General features: G+C 30.6%; 1 long non-coding RNA gene across 1 annotated transcript in view; it reads left to right on the plus strand.

The window, feature by feature from the left end:
* The first annotated feature begins 3440 nt into the window (after positions 1-3440).
* LOC149057256 (uncharacterized) overlaps positions 3441-12160 on the plus strand; it is a 115184-nt gene continuing 106464 nt past the window's right edge. Inside the window, exon 1 of the long non-coding RNA XR_016191016.1 lies at positions 3441-4127. This is a non-coding gene — a long non-coding RNA (uncharacterized LOC149057256). The remainder of the gene's footprint in view (positions 4128-12160) is intronic.

The following is a 12160-nucleotide window of genomic DNA, read 5'->3' on the forward strand; positions in this document are numbered from 1 at the left end:
CTGCAGGACACGTAGGTAAATGAATGTAACATCTGTCCTAATTTATTCTTTTACTATTACTGTGGCTCAAAACTTTTTTTACTTCTCGCGGACGAATCGAATTACTAGTAAAGCTAATTGGATCCGATGAGTTCAAATAATGATAAAAATTAAAAAATGTATATAGATAGTAGGTACTATCTAATATTTTATAACCATGTGACTAATAATTGAAAAAAAATATGTTTTATAGAAAGGACGAAGGAAAATCAAGCAACTAAGTCTAAAAAGAGGGACAACTCAACTTTATCTAGAATAGGATTCATAAAGTATATATAATAGATACTATTGAATGAACCATTGTAATAGTATTGTGTTAAAGTTAAATTAAATGCAAAATCTTTGCTAACATTAGTAACAAACTATTCACCAATATTTTGAATTGTATGTTTAACGGAATCATTTAAATTAGGGATACCTAAATATAAACTTCCCGGCTTCCGGACAAAAATTATAAATAGTTTTTAAATTTACATAAGCCAGTGGTCTCCACTACGCGGCCCTTTAGTAACTTTATTGCGGCCCGCACTAAAATTAAATTGTTCATTCTAAAATCCAAAATTCTATAAAAAGTGAATAAAACAAACGTCGCTTACTATCTTATCATTTTTATTTATTTTATTTTTCTATTTACTGCGGTTGTCGACATCAAATACAACCGTAGACATCATAAACAAAATTATAAAAGAAACAGAAAGGTACCGTCCATCAACATCAAAACTACATTAAATCAAATAAATTAATTTTAATTATATAAATATCAATATTAATCTAATAATTTAAAAAATATATAAATTTAATATACTAATATAATAATATGAATATTTGTACCTATTTTGTATAAAATAAACTATGAATTGAAATTAAAAATTGTAATTATAAATCCAAGAAAAACATTTATGTAATTCACGTACTTTTTCCTACAATACCTACCCTTTCCTAACAATATATATATATAATTTTCATGTTTTTAATTATTAAAAAAATAATTAAAAATGTATGCAGCCCGCAAATAATTTTCAAAAATTACATTTGGCCCATTCTACAATCCTAGTGAGGACCGCTGACATAAGCAATATTATTTATAAGTATTAAGTAGTATTAAAGAATTTAATTGTTTTAAGTATTAGTTTTACAGAAAGCTAAGAATTATCTATTTAAAAATAAGAAAAATAATTTATAAAAATATATATATATGTATATTATACTCGTATTATTTGAATTTAATGGTATTATAATTTATAGGGTTGCATACAACAGGGAATGTGAAGGTCAGATTCTTCAAACAGGAATTTTTATAAAATAATGTTCTTAGTGTCGGGGCGTTACAATGAATCATAAAAAAAAAATGTTTATGATTTTTGTAAATTTTTATTTCGCTACATCCCCAACATTGGTTTCATAAATATTTTTTATATTTTTAATCATTTTTACAAGTAATTAACAACCTGTATCAATAGCTAGATCCTAGATACAATAAGAATATATGATAAACAATTTTAAAATACCTTGGTGAAAAAAGTTATCCAATTATGAAACTTTCTGTTGGTTTGAATAATAAATTTAATTTAATAGATCATAACTACACCACTTACGCTTCAAGCGTCTAGGAGGATTTCCAGATCTTATATACTCATTATAGTTATATATACTTGTTTATAATTCTGAGAGTTAGTATATTCTCCAAAAGTTCAATAAATTATGAAATTCTTACACCATGTTACGTATAGGTTTATAAAATATTTATTTTAGTTTTGTATTTCGATTGGATATTTTTTACGGTATTATGAGGATGAATTATGATAAATCGCATAATACGATGATCGTATTCATTAAGTCGTCAGTTATATAAGTTATAGATCGGTATAAACGAAGTCGCTATAGAAAAATAACGTCGACGGTGACGGTATATATAATATCGCAGCTCTATCTGACGGAAAAGGGTGCTGCGCTGTACAGTTTTTACCGCCCCTCGGTCGTTTCTTTGTCGGCGAGCTCGCCAAAGAAAATCGTGCCCTCCGTTTTTCTTATAGTTTTCTTACCGGCTTTTTCTCCGCCCTCTTTTGCGACACGGAAAAAGTTAAACTTGAACGCTTTTCACGAGATGTCGCTGATATTTCCAAAAACACACGTAAAAAATATAAATAAATAAAAAAAAAACAGTCGTCGTCTCTGCACTCACATGAGCGACTCACGCGTGTGGCATTTTATGTCGTATCCGTAAACATATCGTGAATTGCTTGTGTGTAAGTTTTTTGTTTTCGTGGGAGGCCATTAAACCTGGTATATCCTAATTATTTAAAATATATCATGGCTACATAGATTAGGTGCATAGAAAGAGGTGTAAGAATAGGTAGAAAATATTAATGTAAACTTATTATTATATTATGTCATATAATAAAAGCCGCGTGACGTAATTCATTTTAATAGACTATATAATTACCTATCTTTTTGTTAGTATTCAACATCATATTATAAGTATCTAAGTCTCTCAGCTAACTACTATTAGGCATAAAGTATAATATAACGTATTATATAATATGCGTATACGCTCAAGTGACGATTATAATATAATTGAAGTTGAGATAGCTTCTGATATGTATATGCATTAGCGATCAAAGTTGTGCGGCGCACATATTTTGTAAGAAAAGGAAAAATGGTAGTGGGATAATAAGTGCTTTGAGTTTTCGTGCAGCTTTACGACGCGGACATGACGACGACGAGACGGGAAACCGCTGGTTGGCTGTATAGTCGACTATATTATATCGCGTGCAAGGTGTACGATTTATGACGAATGAAGACGATATCCATATAACATTATAACATCAATACGATGTAATATAACTATTGCATGATGAGGAAATGCGGCTGAATCACTTGAAACAGTGAGTACGACAATATTAATCCAAATAAATTATAATAACAATATCATGTTAATAATAATAATAAACACATCGTAGCACTTACGTGCGGCAAAGCGATCATCAACCACGTACACCTCTTACGACTGTTCGTGCGGGGTGAGGGGGGGGGGGGGGTAAACGAATACACACACACACGTGGGCGCCAGGCCCGCTGTCGGCTTCGTTCGAGGATACGCCTCTCTCGCGGTCCGCCGCCGCACGCCCTGCCCGCCGCGAATCGACACCGTCGCGGTTGCGGTTTTGCCCGCCGCCCCCGTTGCGGTGACGATCGTCGCGGCGGGTGCGGCGGGTGCGGGCGAGGCGGAAAAAAGCACTCTACGCGATATTTCGCCGAAATGATTGGCTGCGGTTAACCGCAAACTCCGACCAACCGCCGCAACCCGTCGCCGGCCAACGCCAACGCCACCACCTCCGCCGGCTCCGACGACTTTTTCCGCCGCGGCGTCCCGGCGTAGTGCACCGTGCGGTCGTCTCGCGGCGGTCGCGGTTATGCGTGTTATAACCAACAATGGTATAATGCCCGGTAATAACGATTTGACGCTCTTTGCGGTGGCTGTGCGGGACACGTCGCCGCCGCGGCAGTGACGCCCGCGCGGTGTCCGTCGACCGCCACGGACTCGCGACAACCGCGGTTATAGGTTTCGCCGTTGTTTTATACGTCACTGATGGTGTTGTGGTATTGTGGTATCACATTATAATAACAATATATCAATGTACCTACACGTATTATATTATACGCCATTCGTTCCGTGAAAAGTGTTAACGATGACCGACAAAATAACTACATGTGTAACGAATCTCTCCGGAGGTATCGCGTGCTTCGTGTTTCTATATACATAATCATACGCATACGATCTATCGTATAATCGTTAGGTATATACATTTTAATATGATATTATAATATTGTGCAAGGATAGCTGACCGACCGAATTCGACAAAAAGGCTTACGCTAAAATGATGGAAGAAAAATAACGATTTAGCGATACTTTGGTATCATCGTATTATACATGGCGTAGGTATGCGGACACCGGAGAACGTGACCTACACCGAAGTTTTACCGTGCCTATGTGCAGTTTTCGTTGTTTAATTTTTTTTGTTCAAAGTGGAAAACGGAAAAATAATAATGTAACTACCGGCCATAACGCCTTTACCACTACGTCGGAGGTATAACTTGCACTCGTATATATATAACACACATTATGTAATATTAACTTGATACTCACTCATCCGACACTATAGGTCGAGTTTTACATTATATTTAAACAGTGCACGTACCGAGTATTCTAGATTTTATACGATTTGTTAAGACTGGCGTGATGGCGTCTCCGAGGCTGTCAGTTTCATATGATATAATAATTGACGAAAGATTCAGTTTATCGCCTTCTGTTTAAATAAAAAATATTATGCGACGATTTTCTGTCCGAATAGACGTGTGTACCTACAAAATAGTTGTTTTTAAGTAGTTTTATATTTTTTTGACATAATAATGTTTAACAACTTGTACCTATAATATCGTAATATTTGTAATGCATATTATTTTAAGACCTATAGTAAAAGTCATGGCCTGAATAGAAGTAATATTGTGTGAGCCCTTCATATCAGTGACGAAAAGTTTACAAATGATAAGATAGCCTATATAGGAAGTCCTAAGACTGGAGTAAAATAATAACAATAATATCAATACATATTTAGTTATTCAAAGTGCGTACTCATCATAAAGTACCATTAAATAAAACATGCAAAACACGATGGACGACTCTTAAAATACCTTAATTTGGCATTGACGATATTTTAAAATGTAATATTTTTTTTATCTCGTATATAAGTACGTTTAAAATTATCGTCATGCAAAATATAACTGCAGCTAATCAAAGTGCATTATTTTATAATTAAATATTTGGATGTTGGTCATTTTCTCCCTGCAGTTGGTATTTTTAAAGATGACATTTTTCCGTCTAGTTTTATAAAAAAAAGTGAGCAAGTGGAAATCGCTCTGCTGTATAGTAGGCCACTATAATGGGTGTGTTAAATTTGAATGCAATGATAGGTATCATTGTATACGAAAAATGATTCTGGATGGAGATGATTTGTCAGACTAGGATATATTATATTGTATAAAAAACTAATTACTAATTACTTAAATTATAATAATATATTTTTATACGCTCACAAAATGTTATCTATATATTATTGACTCTGGAGTTTTTCCTTACAGTTATTGAAAGAAAAAGTTATGGACTATGGAGAACCAATTGTGTTGGTTTTTTAACCTTATGTATAAACTATAAATTACAACAATTTTATGAATTTTCAACTTCCATAATTCCATGCAAATTGTCACTATTTTGACATATTTCGTAAATATTTGAACTTAAAATGTTCATAAACAAATATTGTGACTTATGATTTTTAAATTTTTTTACTATGATAGTTAAAATTTATAATTAATCTTGTATTAAATTTTAAAGATTTCTGCCAAATTTTTGTAACAGGCATTTCAATAAAAAAACTTAGAAAAATCGAAAATTTCAAATGTCTATGAATAGCTTTGAAAAAAATTTAAATATTTTGGAAATTTAATCGTGAATAGATAAAACTAATATTAAAATTTGGTGAAAATATCAAATATTTAAAATAATTAGTTTTTGAGTTACAGCAAAATAAAAAAATCGATTTTATCAAAAACTGATTATGCGTGAAAATTCCCGTTTTTCCGTTACTTTTTAGGGTTTTTTTCTGACACTTTTGAAAACAACTAGAACATTTTTACTTTTGACCCCCCCCCCCCCCCCAAATGAATTTTCCTTTTCATAGGGGGACTGAAGTCAAAAATCAAAGCATTATTTCTACTCCAAAACGTGATGACAGACACACACAAAAAAAACATACATTCATCATTGTAAAACCAATATATTATTCAACGTAGGTAAGTATATAATATTTAATAATTTGTTTGAATATTTTATTTACAAAATATTTTAATTACTATATTTCTTTAAATAATGTTGTTACTTAGTTTTTTTTAAATATAACTTACATTTTTGTTTCTATGATAATATGTTTGACTGTATCAAATGTAACTGTTGAGATCAATCGACAATAAAATATATAAGTACAGGTATAGGAAATGTTTTGAAATTTATTCTATTGTATTTTATTACGCACTAAGAAAAAGATTAGACATAATAAGACAAAATTATATAGGTATATTTATAATATAATATTTTAATATTCAAATATATTTTTTTTAATATTGAGATGAATGTCGACCCCCAAAAAAATATATTCGAAGAAAATCCGATTGACTGAAAATGGCCAAAGTGTAATCGTGATTTATATAAACAGCGATAATACCTATTCACGACTATACAGGTTGTAGCAGAAAGATATAACAGATTTGTGTAAGATTTACATGTAAATCTGTCATATCTTTCTGTTACACCCTGTATACCCTTCGATATATCGCTTTTTGGAGTTGTATATCTACTTAAATAATATTATTATATGTGATCACAACAATATTCTTAGAAATTATATTATAATATTATAATCGTTAGAAATACTAAAAAAATTGCACGTAGCTGATGCCTGTGATTGTTTTTATATTGAACAATGATATTATAATTATGACTAAAAACATACACGCATCTTTGCAGATCACTATAATAGATTTAATTTGATCGGCGGTTGAGTATAATACAAGCAATACCCGCTGTTATTATAAAATATGTAACTTAGTAATAAAATTGTCACGTGTAGTATTTTCCGATATTACGATAGTATTGCTTGCCAAAAATAAATTATTAAAATAAATAATTTCCTGTAGGGTAAATAAATCGATTTAGCGAAACGTTGAAAGTTGTTAACCACTTCTACTTGTTCGCAGAAAAATATATTTACAATAATGATCTCTCACAAATTTCAGCAACTTTTCTTTATAAAAACTTACCCATAATATTTGGAGAAATAATTTAGAAAGAGAAAAAAACTACTTAAAAGTTTATGTACCATTAATAGGCTTAGAGTTTTTGATTTGGTTCCTTTATAATAATTTATTACCATGATATAAAATATAGACTACCTACCTATAATAAATAAACGGTGAAACATAAACAATAAAAAATAATATTATATAAAATGTATTTTGTTTTAAATTAATTACAATTATTATTAATTAAATTAGTAGGCTGTTTATGCATTTGAATTTTGGTATATTGAATTTTTTTTTTGTGTACTTAAAATTATTCTTATTAGGGATTACAACACCTATACATAAATGTTTCAAAATAATTATATAAGTATTTGTAAGCATTATTCACTGATTTATATAATTATGTGTTAGGTATAATAATAATATTTATAATATATATTGCATAAAATAAAATTTAAAATAAATTTAAAAACGACCCAATACTTTAATAATTGTGATATATTTTGGGATTGCAAAATGTATAAATTAAATTTGATAATTTAACTATTTTTTCCTCGATATCTAGACATTATATCATGTTAATCATAAGTATTACTATTATACAAAAGTATGTGTTATAATATGATACTCCCTGTGTTATGTAGAGAATGAATATTAAATAATATTTTACAAAATGTGTTAAGAGGAGAAGAGGACGTCATAACCGCATGTGTTGTCTCCGTCTTACACACACATGACACAGAAAATGTTTGTTCACTTGTTTTAATAGTGTGCTGTAGTTAGTTTTAATATTAGAGCGAATTGAAGTAGTTACATATTATAAAATGTAGGTATAGGCAATATTATTATCTAGCCAACCTATCCACTTCCCCCCAGATAGACTATTATTTATATTATTATTTTTAATTAATTTATGATTATGACCTTTCAGAAACTGTACATCTAAAAATAATTATAACTTACTTAAAATTAATATCAGTAAAAGGGTACATAGAGCCCTAGGTATTATCATACCTTTAAACTTTATAATAGACCAACTTACTCTTATATTAAAACTAACAGCAAACTATTGAAACTGAAGCACGATAAATTTGCTATGTTGTACCGTACGCGTGTAAGCCGAAAACAACACATGCGAGTACTACGTCTATTCTTACTTTCTTAGGGTGAAATGTTAGGTATTTTAAAATAAATTCGTTTAGTTATGCTTTATAGTTTATATACGATCCACTAAAAGTTGTTACTCGAGATTTATAAATTCGTTAAACAATATTAAATTGTTTAATACAATTTGGATTCTTTAGGAACATATAATAAAATGTTAATTAAAACGGTTCGTTCTTTTAATATTAAAGACCAAAGAGATAATTAATTTACATTTTTTTTTTTTACCTGAAGGGACTCTGAAGAAATCTTACTATTTTGTTACAAAGACAAAATGATCGATATGATATGTACAATAGTTATTATTTACTTAAAGTTAAAATTACAATTTTCTTTAAATCGTATACATATACAACTATTTGGAAAATGTATTTATTTTTATATTTATACAATTAAACGGTCGTGTGTATGAGTGTGTTCGCGCGGTATAGACATATAAATAGAATTTACACCTTTTTTTTATTACAGTGACACTCAATCTTAATATTCTATCTATAGCATTCAAAGTGGTTAGTTAGATGCTATGCATGTTATTTGTTTTCCACAGTTTTTTTATTTCTTCAAAGATTATTGTTATTATAATAGGTATATGATATGTTTTAAATATGTTTGAATGAATGCAAACAAATTACAAATAGGTTAATTACATAATAGGATCACAGTTGTACATTATAAATTTATAACCTATTTAGTTTGAGATTTTAGAATACAGCTAGTATAGTTGTATTAAGGTGATGTTAATTCGTCGTCATAAAAAGTTTTCGTATGAAGTAAAAATTAGGTTAACGTATTTTAGCTAAATAAATTTACCGGTTTTTAAGTTTTGTTCTATGCTTGCGTGAGCAAAATTCAAATATATCTTTCTTAAGCCCAAGACATGAGAAAGTCGCTTTAAAAGTCTCAATATCTGTTCATTTGTACCATATACCTACATATAAGGATAGAGACCTTATATAAAGTAGTTCCGAATATTCGATGAGCCAAATCCTGATCTACTACTACAACACTGTATGTACACTACGAGGACCCTAGCTGCTTATATATTATGTAATCAAATATAGAAGCAAATAGAGTCGGTATAGTTTCAATGTTTAATATTGTTATTATTTATGAGTTGGCCGTTCGCGTGACTTCTTGTTTATAATATATGTGATTTATGATCCTTTGCGTATAAATAAGGGTCGAACATTGTCTGAGATGTAAAACGGCGATTTGCTGCACCCCCTAGACGCACTGAATGTATTTTTCGTTTTTATTTATTTTATTTTTTCGAATCTTCTCCATCTTTTCCCCCCGCTGATCTTCTTCATGCGCGTAATTCAGTTCCAGTCTGCAGTTTTTAATACGATGCATATTTCCATGCAGTGCCGCTTTGAAAGGTCGAATAATATTTGCATATGCTGTGTTCGGTGAACCACGCGCAATATAAATGAGGAGCGAAAAAACCTCTCAATACAAAGAGCGGTGTACATCGAATAAGAACGGTGAAGGGTTGTGCGTGTAAACTAGCACAATTTTTGACAGAATTTCCGTATTGTTTGAAATCGTCGTAGAGTACATATATATTATGCATCCAGTCGGTGGTTGTATTCGTCGTGGTCGTAGCTATATGTATAATAGTAGTTGTTATGCGTACTGAGTAAGTGCATTGGCGGGATGACGATCTGTTGGCGGGCGCAGGGTGTGGGCACGCAGGCGTTGATATTATTCTTTGCCCGAAATTCCCTTCCCTTATATATAAGCCACTATCGACCTTTTATATAATGTAATATATAAGAGCTTATAATTAAATTAATAAACGTTTTTAATAACGGCGTTTACGGCCGAGCGAGGTATGGAATACTACGAGCGAGGTAGAGCAGAGAAAAACTCCGGCATCTTTTCCCGTAGCACTTTGTCGCCGCGCTTTAGCATCCCTAAAAAGTTTCTCGCTGCTGCTGCCACTGCAGTAATGAACCACCTCCGCCACGAACCCTACAATACTGCGGCGTTGCATTCACGAGACTATACCTACTCAAAATATTAATGAACCAGGCCAGCGGGCGAGAGACGCTTTTAATAACCAACTATATTTTTAAGGCTGCCGGCAGATAATAGCCGAAAGTCATGATGATATTATCATAATACCTGTATATACATAAATATATACTTGCGCTGTATTAGCCAACGTTGCCCGTGGCTAATTGGGTAATCCTCCTATTTTCAAAGGATAGTATATTCACTAATAATAATACATTTTTGTTTCTTACGTGTGACAAATAAATTGCAGGTTTAAATCGGTCAAATGCTTTTTGATTTTATATATAAGCCATGCCACAGCTATACACATTGAATTCTATATAAAACCGAATTTAGTTGTTATCGATGGCAAGATATTATAATACTTTAGGTATGTTCAGGGTCCTAAATAATATATGTACAATTTTTAGAGCCAACTTTTCCGAAATTGGATTTTTATATGTGTGTCATTAAGATATTAATGTCCGACTAACACAAATATCGTGTACTAACATGTACCTAGCTATACAATGTTACAATTTTTATAAATATTTTTGTTGGATACTTATAGGTTTTATAAATGGGAGGACGAATAGTTCTAATATTTTAGAAAGTTTATTATCTATTGAAGATCTATATACGGATATGTTACGAAATATATCTACAAATTAACAATGACTTTAGTATAATATGAATATTTAATATTATACTATAATATTATAATATTCATTTCAAGATGATCAGTAATTTCGATAGGTACTGAAAGCTATAATTGAAACCCGATGTTGTCCCATATAGTATTACTTAAATAGCTTTATCAATTAAAAAAAAAATCTGTTAATTATATATATTTTTAACTGTGGCATAAATTTTAAATTTTACCTTAGATAAAGTTGCACACAGTTTGGTAAGAATATAAGATAAATGATAATAATATTCCTTTTATTTACCGTCAGTTTTGTCGTTGGTTTTCTGCATGTCGATTTTTGTTTTCCCATAAAATAAATACATTTGATATACCTCTATTCTCTACGATCGTAATTCACCTGTGAACTCTTGTTGTGCTTGACTAAAACTTGCTGTTTTGTAGACAATATTATATAATATTCCAGTCCAGATAATATCATCGGTGAGCAAAGGGGGGCTATTTCGATTGTAAACGCAGCTATATAAGAGGAAGGGAGATTTACAATATTGCGATATGTTTTTACTACTTAAATTTAGGGTATATTTTTATGACGCACGCCATTCCAAAAAATAAGAGATGCACACGAGGGTGTTGTTGGTGAGTAGGTAAGGGAAAAAATAAGAAAAAAACAGCGTATATGAATAAATGATTGGCCGAAAGATGTATCAGATTTTTCAAAGAACAGAAACTGAATGTTCTCGGATGGGCATTAAATAATTGACGAACTCGTAAAATATGCGGACCGACCCCGTATTTTTTGTTGCGAGAAGATATGTACAAAATGTTTTATCGAAAGAAGTTTTCATTTAAATTAAAAACTCGTTCTCTTTTAGTAAGATCCTATACAGCTAACCGAAGAATCCGTTTCATCTTCTAATTTTAAAGGGGAAACCTTCATACTTCCTATTCCAATACAAATATATTAAAGGCATAGACCGGATATAAACTAATCAAAATTGGTTTTCAATCAAAAAAATTCCAAATTGTTTTTCGATTTCATAAAATAGTTATTTAATTGTATAATTTATACGATATACGGTATATCGTATACCTTTACTATTATTACACTAAAGTGTTGGAATTCATTTGGTTCACATATTTATAAAGATACCTAGTTATTAGTATATTTTAATTGAAAACACCAAAATAGGTTTAAGGTGTTACTATAATTTAATTGGTTAGACCAACTACAAAACTACAACGAATTATTATAACTTATAGTTATATATATAAGTATTACAAAGTTTAGCTATATTATTACCATTAGTTAAAAAGAATTAAAACATGGTAAAAAAATTTAGCACTGTTATAATATTTATTCGTTGGTTAACTATTTAATTTATCATCTTTTCAAATATTAATAATGTGTTATTGAGGCACGTGCGATTAAAAATGTCAAAAAATACAATTCATTAA

The sequence above is a fragment of the Diuraphis noxia genome, unplaced genomic scaffold (genome assembly GCF_037042655.1).
Source record: "Diuraphis noxia isolate RWA-SAM2 unplaced genomic scaffold, SU_Dnox_SAM2 contig0003, whole genome shotgun sequence".
NCBI classification, from domain to species: Eukaryota; Metazoa; Arthropoda; class Insecta; order Hemiptera; family Aphididae; genus Diuraphis; species Diuraphis noxia.